The sequence below is a fragment of the Cygnus olor genome, chromosome 5, assembly GCF_009769625.2.
Source record: "Cygnus olor isolate bCygOlo1 chromosome 5, bCygOlo1.pri.v2, whole genome shotgun sequence".
Classification (NCBI taxonomy): Eukaryota; Metazoa; Chordata; class Aves; order Anseriformes; family Anatidae; genus Cygnus; species Cygnus olor.
The window spans coordinates 6,668,548-6,681,261 of NC_049173.1; the positions used below are offsets into that span (position 1 = coordinate 6,668,548).

Consider the following 12,714-nt stretch of genomic DNA (forward strand, 5'->3'; position numbering starts at 1 on the left):
GATGATGAGTCAGGTCTTCTGAAAATCACGGCTCATTCAGAAATCAAGAGCTTTCCAAAATAATAAATGTCAAAGTCTTTCTCTTTTTCTTTTTTTTTCTTTTCTTTCTCTCTCTCTCTTTTTTTTTTTTTTTCCATCTGGATTATGAATATTTCAGATTCTGACTTGCGCTTCTCCTCCACATCAATAGGAGCTGGAAAGTCTTGTAATTATAATTTATTTAGATGAAAGCCGGGGTCCATGAATTGATGTGAAGCCAGGCATTGGAGCTTGGAGGAAAATGGCAAGCACCAAAAGATGGGTGCTAAAACTGTAACAACAGAAGGCATGGTATGGTTTTTATGTACTTTTCCATCTCTTATTCTTTCTGTATAGCCACCACAGTGCAGTCCCTTGCCTCCAAACTGGAGCCTCCTCCCTGTCTCCAAACCCATATAACAGGGCACGCGGCGTACAGGAGACACAGGAGGGAGGAAGGAGAAGGGGAAGGCTGGGGAAGGCGTTTACACCTCGTATCATTGCTGCACGTGGGGCTCGTTCAGCAGCATTTCTGAGCTCCTGCATCAGCCCTTGCACAAGTGTGTCACCTCTCGCCTTCGGTGCTGCCGCTGCCCCCTCCACACCGCACCGCACTCAGCATCGCCCCTGGCAGTGCCCTGCTGCTGGAGCCAAGCCCGAGAGAAGAACAAGAGGTCAGAAAGTGCAGAAGAACAGCAAGTGGTGCTGGTGCTCGGCTGCCGGAGCATCTTCAGGTCCTGAATGAGGTGGTGGGAAGCTGGGACAGCCAGCGTCCCCGTGGTGTCCGTAGGGAAGGCAGGCTGCCTGCCCCCTCACACCTTGTATTGAAGGCAAGGAAAGAGAAGGGAGAGGAGGGTGTCCTCTGAGAAATGGGGTCACAGCTCCAGGTTGTGACCGAGAGGGAGGAGTGTATTTTAGAAGTGCCTGAGGCCACTTGTAGGCAGCTAGTGAAGGCACGCGCTAAAGTTGTCCTTTCATCTCTGCCCCCATCACACCGGGGAAGGCAAACGCCTTGCCCTCAATGAGGCTGGTTTGATCTCGGAGGCTCGCAGACCACAGGTCTTGGAGATGGTGGGAGTTAGAAGCTGCTGTGGCAAAAGGCTGCTGGGCAGAACTGCCCAGGAACGTGCCCTGCTCCTTTCATCCCAGGAAGGAAGTGTGAGACAAGCTAGGGTCCGGCAGAGACAGAGACTTTGCGGTGTGGGCTCCCGCAGGTAACGTGTCAGCGTCAAGGTTTTAGACCTGAAACAGTTTTAACTTGCCTGTGGTGTCAGCTCTCCTGCTCCAGCCTCGAGCTCCCATGACTGTTGTTGGCAACCGGTCATAGAAAAGTGGAGATGAGAGATTTTTAGCAGGGAGTTCAGGATTGCTCAAAACCAGTGACTCAGCTCCTCCAGTGCTTCTTTCCCTCCCTCTCCTCCCTTCAAAAGAGGGGTTTATTCATCTGGTTTCTCATTTCCAAACACGTAACGTGGGCTGGGGTCAGAGTCTCAGATTTCCTACAACAGTAAGAAATAAAGCTTTTATTCCTTAAATTAAACCTGCTTCCCCTTCATCTCACTTGACTCCAGGAACAAGATTTCAAGACATTCAAAGCCACGGCAACAACAGCAGCACTGCCACCACTGCCACCAAACGTGCCAAGACAGAACATTGCAAGAGCTGGCAGTAAGGCCACTTTTGGAGACCAGCCAAGGTATGCTGTGGTCGGGCTGGGAGTGAGAGGCAATTTTATATATCTCCATCTAATCTAATTCTAGACGCAGACACGGAACAGTTCCAGGCCTCCTAGTCATTACAGGCTCGTCTGCTGCCCAGAGATGCCTTTTGCACAAGTCTCGCTTTTCCCCAAATGCAGAGTCTAGAAGAAAGAGGAACTTAAGAACCTTTATTGGAGCTTGATGCTAAACCACAAATTCTTTCTGAACTGAGACTTAGTGTCACATTTGCCCCAAGAACTGGGCCGTTGGGTTTGCAGATGCCACTGAGACACTGTCTGAGATCTCCTCTAGCTTCTGGGATGTTGGTGTGTCCCAAACTTGGAGTGAACGCGGCACCATTGGTAGCTCAAACCTCCTGACTTGAGGCAGGGAGGCAGCATTATGGATGAGTAAGTATTTCACCTAGAGCTGAGTCACCATTATTTTTAAGCTCTGTGAACACACTCTCGAGCTGGTACTTAAGTATTGTTATCTGATAGACGGATCTGAACATGTTGCTCTCCTTAGGGCAACCTTTCTCTTTGCTGCTTCTCAGGCCCTTTATTCTCGCTCCTCGCTAACCCTTTCTCCAAGGGGAAGGCACGGTATTTGTTTCCTTCAGCTCGGGGCTTCTACCACTTCCCTGGGCACTGGAGGAAACCTGCTGCCTAAGGAAACCAGACAAGTGAGCCAGATGTCACAGAGGACAATGTTCCATTTCAAACGGTAATCTCAGCAGCTTAAAACTCAATTTTAACTGGAGGAAAAAAAGGTAAGCGTGACCTTTAAGCCAGCTAAGCCTGGACTTCACTTGTGGGAACCTTCATCACCGAGTGTCACTGGGGCTCCATGCAGACCCATGAAAATTGCTGCGTAGAGCCTCGGTCTAAATTACACCCTGGCAATTGAAAGCTGTCTTCTGTTTTTGCTCCTAATGAGCAAGAATTCCCCCTGCCAGCTCGGGATGCCTTCTCTGATCTGTTAGCCTGGCTCCTTTAATTTTCCTTGCACTGCAACAATTTACCATGGCCCCAAGTCTCCTGTGCACAGCAGGCATTTCCGTCGTGCAGACAGAGGAGAGCTCAGCTCCTGCCTAGCTGGTGAAGGCTCTGTAACCCAAAATTGGGTTGTCTCGTAGCTGTTTTGGTGGAGCCTGGTAATTTGTCTGAGCTGGAAAATCCCCAAACTGCAATCACTGCCTGGGACGCTTGAATGGAAAATGACAAAATCGTAACGTGGCTCATCTCCCCGTGGTGAATTACTGTGTGTCTGCATACGGACCTATCTATAGGTCTGTGGGTCTGGACCATCCAGCGTGACGTTAAGGGTACTCTGGGCCTTTGGTTTGATGTTGGCCAAATTCTGAGGGCGACTTCATGTGGGTGCTTCTCAATTTTGGTGGAGCACGGGTGTATCTGGGGCACTCCCAAGCACTAGGAGCTGGCTTAGGAGCCCCCAGCAGCAAGAGGAGTCCAACAGGGGGCCCCTAGCCCCTGGTGGGGCCTGGTTCCTACACAAACACAAGGCACGAGCAAGGAGGTGCCTGGAGCTACCCAGACCTGGAGTGAAAGCCTAAACACAGCAAACTCATTAGTGCTGGGCTGCGAGAGGCACATGAGGTCACTCGGGGACCTTGCCTTAGTCCTCCACCCACCCGTGTCCTCAGGCCGGGGCGCGACGAGCAGCTCCCAGGGGCGTGGAGCGGCCTGGTGCGCAGGGCCTTGCAGCCGGGCATGGAGGCCGCAGGAAGAGGCACCCTGCGTGGCTGGGTGGCAGGAGCAGGCGGCCTTTTTGCAGCAGTAGCACAGTGAGCATCCTTGCCAAGGGCCAGTAGTGAAGCCCAAGGTACCCAGACCCACCCCTTGCTTCCCACTCCTGCCCCACGGGGCACTGCTGGCCATGGGGCAGTGACCACGGGTAGCAGGAGCCCGGCTCTGATTTAGGGTGATCAGCAAAGGTCACGCAGGCAACACCGCGTTTCTGCATCTTGGCGTCCAAATAGAAGCAGGATTCTGCAGCTTCTTTTTATTACCATCATAAAGTGAATATGGCAGCTTTTGGAGATGGGGTACGAGATAAGCCTGCAACGAACCTGAGCATGCAGGTAATTTTCTTGTAATTGCTGTTGTAGGGCAGTAGAAATGAAAAACCATGTGTCTAAGGGTATACACGCCCTCATCCCCTGATTAGATGCATATAATGAGATGGAAAGCTAATCTATCATATTTAGAATCAGTCAATTAGAGGGTTAGGGCTACGGATGCATTTAGCTTCGGCATTAGGGAGATATTTAAACCACACGCTGCACTTAGTCATTACTATGCTAAGTGATAGTAGATGCGGGTCACCCTATATATGGGCCGTGGTAATCAGCTTGAAGTATTACTAATTAAGCCTTTTCACCTTTGGGCTCCCTTCCATGCCACCACGCACAAAGTGGGCCATTAAGGTCACGGTGACATGCTCTTTAAAACCCAACACCCACTGTTTGTTTGGAGTCGAGAGTGCACCGAGCGTTTTGGCTTTCTAGTTCAGGCTCTGCTGCGTGGGGAGAGCTGTAAACAAGGATTTTTTGTCAGGTACCTAGGCCTGCCCCAAGCAAACGTGAGGTGGCAGCTGCCTGCTGGGCACCGCCAGCCCCTCGCTCGCTGCCCCTGCCCCTTGCCCACCTGCCGTTCTTTGTAGCCTGGGGACCACCAGGTGAAGAAGCCAGGTCAAACCAAGGCTGGCTCTGGCATCTCCCTCCTGGCCACCTCTGCTCTTGTTTTTGGAGGACCCGATCACCCGGTGGAGGTCAATGAAAGCTGCAAGTGCTTTAGGTACTCTGCAAAGCAGCTTATGAGATTAGCTGGCAGGTCAAAAATAGAGAAGACCACGAAGGAAGTCCTAAAAATTGTGGATGTGATACGGTGATGCTTGGTGATGGCTTTACCTGCCTCAGCTGCCCCCAGCAGGACACAGCTGGGCACCCCAAGATCCCTACTGGCCTCTAGTACCAGCCTCTTTTTCCACAGGCTTTGATGGACTCCCTCTGGCCAGAAGCCCTTCATAATGTTATTTTTTGTATGAACGGGGCTTGCATCTGTTTTTAAGACTCCCCCGTGCTGGTGGCAGATTCACAGGCTGCTCCCTGCGCACAGCCAGGAAACCTCTGGAAAATGGAGTTTGTCACAGCGTGACCACGCAGAAGGAGGTGGAACACCAAGCGCTCTCCAGCCCAAGGAGAGCTACTTCTCTGGGCAGTTTCTCTCTCACAGTGGTACTGAGAAATTCCCAGCAGGGAATTCCAGGCCCCGCTTTGCTGAGAAACAACCACCCTGGCCTTAAAATTTCACCTCCCCATCCCTTCATCAGATGCTAATTGCTCCACTTCAGCCCTAATTTTTGGTCTGCAAAGGAGCGTTGCTGGGCAAAGTTGTGTAGCCTCTAATGGGTAAATCTGAATGTGTGCTCATAACAACAATTTCAGGCACCTAAAAACCTTGTCCCTCTGGGATGAGTCTTCGCAAGCAGGTAGGAGCTTGCACAGAGGTCTCCGAGGAGGGTGCAGCGTTTGTCTGCCTGCTCACCAGGTCTTGGCTTTGGCACAGACCGGAAATGACCCCAAGCCCTGGGCATTTTGCAGGGCACGGGGGAAGCGTTTCCCCGTCTCCTCTCATCCGGGTGGGGCCAGTTGGCAAAATCCCCCCTGGCTTGGAGGTGCTGGAGCCCTGCCCTGGGGGTGATGCAATGTGCCGCGGCTCTTGCACGGCCGGGGCAGGAGTGCTGCAGTGCCCGCGGTCTCGGCGTGGCGCAGGGCAAGGGAGGAGCAGCCGGAGGGCTGCCGGGGCTGTTGGCCTTCTTGGCAGCCCCCCGGTGTTTCTCTGCCTGTTCTTCCATGGGGAAGAGGATGGAGGGTGGGAAAGTGGTACCAGAGCTGTGCATGGGGTTTGTGTGCTGTATAGATGCTTACACCTCCTCATGACACCTGCGGCTGGTCTTTTAGGCATTGAAAAGGATTCATGAACATCCATGACTCAAAGCCATGCTATCAACAGAGCACGAAATCGCGATGCTGAGTTGGTTTAGCTGCAAGCACCCGTGGCAAAAAGCCCATGACGAACATTTTGTGTTTTCCCCGCTTGCTGACCAGTGCATTGGTGGCCACGCAGAGCCACGCTCCGCGGCGCTCTGTGTCACTGCGGGCTACTCCTGGGCAGGCTGCTTCCACCAAGAGCAAGGCGCTGCAGAAATGGGGACCCCTCAGGTCATGTCCTCGGGTTGTCCATACTTGCTAGTCACAGAGGGACTTTCCACCTCCCGCTGATCTGGTTGGCAGGTCGTGTTCTGCTGCATCTGGGCTCTCTCTCGCAGGCCGGTCAGTGACTGGACAGGTCTTTGCAAAGCCACGTCAGGCCACGCCAGCCCGCGGACGTGCCGCGCTGTGCGCGGGCTCCTCGTTGTCTCACCCTTCCGCGTTGTTAGGGCTGTGATCCTCCGGTGTTATTTCAGCTCCCCGGTTGGGAGGAGCAGTGTTGCACCAAGGAGAAAGTTTAAACCTGAGCTGTGAAAAGGTGATTTTATCACTGTTTGTGCCGTGTTTTGTTTTTCAGGGGGGTTGTTGTTCATTTCCCAGCTCTGCGTGCTGCTCCTGTGCTCTGTCAGTGCTGGAAGCTGACGTACACAAGCGCGGCTCTGCCCATCTCGTAGGGCCAAGCAGGCCCATATTGCTCAAGCGGATTGGTGCCATGGTTTTGAAATCCCAGCCCTGCATCGCTCAGCACCACGGTGGGGATGGAGTTGCTCACTTTTCCTCACAAAGCGATGGACAATGGAGTCCCCACCGCTGCGGCTACTCTCGGTGCTGGCAGGTGGGCCTACTGCTCTCCCATCACAGAGAGCATCAAGTACCCTCCTCCACCTTTACACAGCTGTGGTGTGGAGCCCCAGCTGGCCCACCACCACTGCTTCTTGTGGTTATTTCGGCTGTTGGTTATTTTTGACCTCTGCTGGTTTCCTGTGGCCACCAGAGGTGTCCCACCAGCCCTGCTCCCACCAGCTGGGGAGTGGAGGGGAGGAAAGAGCCCTCAGGTTGTTTTGGGAAGGTGCTGGATTGTTGTGTTTTTTGTTTTTTGGTGTTTTGTGTGTGTGTGTGTGTTTTGTTTTTTGGTTATTTCTTTATGTTTGCTTTCAGCCACGGCAGCTCTTGGTCTCACTTAAGACACCTGGATGCTTGAGGGAGGGGGCTCAGCCCCACGCTTGCATTCCTAGAGGCAGCACTGGAGACTCAACCCGGCGGTGACGCTGCCTGCCACCGGTGTTGTTTTACGGGGCGCGTGGCAAACAACGCGCGCTGTTTGTCCTGGCCTCCTGCCCGGCGCCGCAGCCGGCCCCGCAGGATGGAGACCCGCGCTCACCGCTGGGGCACGCATCTCCTCCTCCCTGCTTCGATTTCAGCGAAAGGCAGCCCCAAAAGGCCGATTTTTGGGACCCCATGCGGCGGGTGAGCAGGTGCTGGGGCTCCTGCGCAGCGTCAGCCGGCAAGTCAGACACTGCAAGAAGCACACTGCTCTCCTTCCTCCGTCTGCTGCTGCCGCATGACTCAATATTTGCTCTGGTTACAGCTCTCTTCTTATCAGAGCTTCCTACTGCTTCACCCCTCCGTTTCCCCCCTTCCTGACAGCCGTGGCTCATCTCTTCCTGCCTCATGGCGCCAGGCAATGAGCACCCAACGCCGCCGATCCCTGAGGAGTGCCCGTCCTGCCGGGGCGGCCGAGCCTGTCCCAGCACCCTGGGCAAATCCGTCCAAATAAAACCAAGGGAAAGGAAAAAAGAGCCCTGAGGCCTCAGCCTGCTGTGCCCATAGGACCAGATCCTGGTCCTTTGGAAAGGGAATGTGGTGTTAAGGGCTTGCGGGGGTCGAGGGGAGGTGCTGGGGTGCCTCAGGAGCTGCTCGGCCTCCTCGTATGTGGCAGAGCTGTGGGGTGGCCTTCATGTGCCCGTGGCTTCCAGCAGCAGCTCCGGGCAGCCAGCACCGAGCCAGGGACGTTTCCCAGGCCCTGACGTCTCAGGGTTTTTATGTCTTTCTGCCCTTGGTTTTGTTTGTGGGTTGCGTTTGGTTTTTCTCCCCCTCTCAGAAGTCAGGTGCCTGTGTGTCACGCTGGCTTCCACCGGGATGAAGCCGGATCCGGCGACTGCTGCCCCACCTTCCCATCTCCTGGAGCTGGAGAGCGGTCGAGACAGGCCTTCATCCAGGCATGTTCTCCGTGTGCATCTGCGTGTTGGATGTGTTGATTCGCCATTAATCTCAAGCTCGCTTTGATCAGCAATGTAATAACTCGCTGGCATGAATTCCCGTACAAATTTTGCTTTTGTGCAGAGAAGCTCCTTGGCTTGAGCTTCTCCCTTCCTGACAGAAACGAGTTGTATCTGACAGACTCACCTTGCTGCTTTGCTCGCAGAGCAGTAATTCACCCTTCAAGCAGCGGCAGAACAACTTCTCATCCCCACAGCATCGGAAAAACAGCCAGGGGGGCAACGCGGGGTGCGAGCTGTGGGGCTGTTATCTGCTCTGCGCCAGCTGGCTGGGCTTCCCCTGGTGTATTTTAGGACACATGAACCAGCAGGGAAACGCTTTTCTTCATGTGAGGAAACTCCAGTGATCGCAGGAGCAGCTTTGTCCCCCCAAAATCTGCCAGTCTACTGGCTGGTAGATCCAGTGGGAATGGTTGCAGGCGAACAAATGCCCCCCAGCCCAGACAGCTGCGGGGTCGTGCAAGGCTCAGACATTTCCCTGCTCAGAGCTCCTATAAACACGTTCTGTAGGCCTGACTCCTGTCCAGCCTGGCCTCCAGAGCCATGCGAGCTGAGCCAGAAGCTTCCAAACAAAATTCCATCAAAACTTCCCAAATTTCTCTGGTCCGTGTTTTGTGTGGGGCTCTGGTGGGAAAATATTGATTCTGGGCTTTAGAGCGGCTGCTTTGTGCATTTGATGAATTTAATAGTACCAAAGTTTGGCCTGAGCTCTCCTTGTCTGGTTCCTTTTTTATCTTTTTAATGCAGCCCTAAAAGCCTGGTAGGTATTGACATTAGGAAGAGCCAAATTCAACAATGATGCAGCAGAACTCCTAGATTCAGCCACTGCTGACCAGCTCGGCCGCAGGCAGCTCAGAGCAGCATTTCTTTTTCCTTTTTAACTTCCAGATTACATTCAGAACAGAATGTTTTCAAAGGCCATTTCTGGAGAATTTCGAGCGCTTCTGCAGAAAAGTGAGAAAATTCAGTCTGAGCTGTTTCCTGGTTGGCAAAATTAAAAACAAACAAGCAAACAAAGAAACCAGTAGTGTGTGCAGCATTGTGGTGCTGCTATGGGCAGTGCGAGGCCCTGAGCTCCAACCCGAGCGTGTTTCCCTCCCGACTGCCGGAGCTGCTCTGCCCCAGGACCCTGAGCCGGGTGATGCCATGGCTGGGGTGGTGTGGGTGGAGGTGAGAGGTGACGACACCTGGCCAGGACACCGCTCAGCAACGCAGTAATGAGACCTCAGACCGAGAAAAAAAAACAAGTAACTACCCAGGGGCTATCCATTACAAGTGGGGCTGTGTTTTTCCCCTGCGTGATTTTTAGGGGCTCCAGCCCTAGCTTTGTTTTCTTCTAGCATCCTTGCACAGGGCATGACGTGGTCTCCATGATCTCATAGGAACCGTGTCCCCAGAGGTCTCAGAAGAGCAGGGCTTAGACATATATATATATGTATGTATGAGTATATATGTATGTGTATCATATATGTGTATATCATGTATATGATATCATGTATATCATATATATCATTTATATCACACACATATATAAATATATTATATATATGATATATATGATATTATATATATATATATATATATGCATATGTATATGATACACATGGTGTACATGGGTAAATATGTTCTGGAGGCCAGTGCAAGAGGGCTGGGACCAAACAGTGAATTGGGGTGACCCAGGGAACTGCAACACACTTTGCATCCCTGACAGCACCCTTCAGCTGCTTTAATCGCACTGCCTGCCTGCCTCCTGCCCGGCCTTGCCGCCAGCAGACGCAAGCAGCTGAAGGGCACTAAAAGCCGTGTGGTGCTCGGGAGCCTTCTGCTTTGCCTTTCAGGCTGATGCAGCTTAACCATCATGCACGGGGAGACAGGAGCTGCTCCTGCACAATCCCCACCTCTGTGCTTCTCAGGGGCTGATCCAGCCCAGGCACAGTTTCACTCCCACATCTTCCACAGGATGGTTTTTGATAGCCCCGTGACACCTTTCAGAGACTTAAAGAAATGAGACAGAGCATCAGGGATGGCACTGCCCGGGGATTTCTGCGCCTCCTGCAGAGCAGCCCCGAGCAGGGCTCCGGTGATGCTGTGCTTTGGCTGAGGTGTGCCTGACCCAAACCCCTGTGGCACAGAGATGCTCACCAAAAAGCACTGTGACCTCCCTTGGTGGTGTCCCGGCAAGGTGCCACGCTGAGCCGTGCTAGAGGGAGCATCAGAGATAACTGGGAAGTGTTTTGGCATCTCTGAATCAAAGCCTTTCCAGGACTTGTCCCGCTTGGAACCAGCCTAAAGCAAAGGTGTTGGTTGCTCCCTCCCAGGGGCAACCTGAAATACCCTAAAGTGATGACAGGGGGGGAAAATATTTTAATTGGAGAGCTTGCTCGGGACAGAGGGGGAAATTACACTCAGAGGAGAGGCAAAAAAGGAACCTCATCTCAGCATCTGTGCTGTTTGTGCCCTTTCTGAGTGCCCTGGATGGGCGTCTTCCTCACAGCATCTGGTGAAAGAAAGTCTGAAGTCTGGGCTCCAGTTCGGCCCGGTGGTTTATTTTTAGCTGGGATGGCTTGTGACAGCGTAACGGCGTTGCAACACTGCAGCTCTTGTTTGTGGCTCCCTTGTACTTTGGTCCTGGATTAAGCTAAGGCTCCTGACAGGGTCTCCTTGTGCTGGAAGTGCCACGGATGTCGCAAGAGACGGCTCCCTGCGGGGCGGCCTCGCCTGGCGAGGAAAGGCCTGCAGGGGCAGGAGGGGGGCACGCAGCCAGCAGAGCAGAGCCACCGACCGAAGTGACGGGGCCAGGGAGGAGGCACGGGTGAGCCCCAGTGACAGCTAAACCCTAAACCTAGAGCTCACGGCTGTCACCGACCCTGCCTGCACAGAGCAGGCTTCACGGTCCAGCTTCTTACCTGGTGTAAGAGATGAAACTGCAAAGGAGTGAGGACTGGGCCTCCTTGCTCGTCCTTTATGTGCACGTGCTCGGTTCCCATGTAAATCCCTTCCCTTCTGGCCAGGGTCGTGTGAGAGGAGCGAGACATGGAGGTGCCTCAGGTGGGCAGTGCCTGAGCCCGGAGCTGCACACCCTGCACGCCGCCCTGAGTCCCACCTTCTGGGCCCCTCTCCTAAAGTGCCGCAGGATGCCGGCAGCTTTCTGCTCGCTTCATGATTTCATGGCAGTTGCTTGACACATTAACACAAGAACTAATTAATTTTGGCTACAGGGTAGGCAGCAGCTTCGGCAGCCTCAGAGCGAGTGAGGTGAGGATTTCAACACGATCCCATTTAGAGAACTTGCCGGGGCTCAAGCAGAGCAGCCTCTCCGCTAGGATTTGTGTTTGGATTGCTGCTTCCTTGCCTTGCTTGCAAGTCCTGTCCTGTTGGCGAGGCCAACGTGAAGCCAAATCCCGAAGACGTCGGCGGATGACTCTGTTAGACGCACGGAGCGGCCGTCAGGGCCGGGGCACCATTGGCTCACAAGCATACAGTCACTGCAAAACAATTATTGACTTAAGAAAATTCCTTTGCTGGTGTCCCAGCTTTCATTTGATGATGTTAAAAGGTCAGAAGGAAAATTAGAGCTCTTTTTGCCCTAATCCCTTTAAGTGCTAAATTCATGGAAAGCAATTGAACCAACAATTTAGATTAAGGCAATAGCTTCAGATGATGGAGAAACTCTGATCCTCAAAGGATGCCTGAATGAGACGCGGCTTTTCAGAAGGAGATTGAAATTGCCCGTGGCCTCCTGTTACAAAGATCCTCCCCTTTGGCCCGGGACATGAATAATGCGAGAGCACCACGCTCACTGCGGCGCTCAGCTCCCCAACGTGCCCTTAGCTCACAGCGAGCAGCTCCGAGAGGCAACCATAAATACAGGGGAAGAGAAAGGTCTGTGTCAGACTGGCTCCAGATTAATCTGTTTCCCAAACAAATCATTACTGCTGCTAGCGAATCGCATTTATCACATTGGTGCTAACAGTCCCAGGTAGGGCTGTAATACCCTTTGGGTTTTTTCCTCCCTGTCTAGCCCTTTTCCAAACTTCCTCTGGATCTCCAGGGCTGGAAAAGGAGCCCGGTGAGTGCACTGCATGGCAAGCCTGCAGATGGGCTCCTGCGGCAGGTGGGAAGGTGCTGGTGTACCCCTAAGCTGCGGTGGGGAGGAGGCTCCTCTTCCTCTCCTGCAAAGCCCTGGGCAGGCCCAAAGAGGCGACCGTGCAAGGAGAAACCACCCCGGACACCGGCACCGAGCCCAAGGGGCGATGGCTGGGGGCATGTGGATTTCTGTCCTATAACCCTATACACAGCTCCTATCAACTGATAGTTTTACTGTCGTCATTCCCATGTGAGGCAGCCCTTTGAGATCTCAGGCACGACCATTAGCCATCCCGGTGAAGGAGAGAAGCCCTCTTATTTCCAGCAGCAGCAGGTTGAATCCCCACGTGCCACTCTCACACGGCAGTTCCAGCTCGGTCCCGCGCCCTCAGGTTTCGACTTTTATTTTGTTTCAAGTTTTAGATTTTCTGAGGAAATTTCTTGTCCTGAGAACAGTTCTCAGAAACATATTTTCCATGACCGGCTCCTTCAGAAATGTTATTGCTGGCTTGGGATAATTCTTGTTTAAAATTGAACAAGATTGAATTTCTCTCACTGGAAAATTCAGACAACAACACTTTTTTTTTAATATCAAAACCCAAACAAGTAATAAATA

General features: G+C 53.0%; 1 long non-coding RNA gene across 7 annotated transcripts; it reads left to right on the plus strand.

The window, feature by feature from the left end:
• The first annotated feature begins 109 nt into the window (after positions 1-109).
• On the plus strand, positions 110-7,530 carry LOC121071812. 7 transcript variants are annotated; one of them, XR_005820789.1, is made up of 5 exons: positions 110-330; positions 1,590-1,714; positions 1,779-2,128; positions 6,311-6,568; positions 6,892-7,530. It is a non-coding gene; the product is annotated as an uncharacterized LOC121071812 (long non-coding RNA). The 7 variants fall into 7 exon arrangements; XR_005820788.1 differs by lacking the exon at positions 110-330 and adding an exon at positions 357-752; XR_005820785.1 differs by lacking the exon at positions 110-330 and adding an exon at positions 1,431-1,499.
• The last annotated feature ends 5,184 nt before the right edge of the window (positions 7,531-12,714 follow it).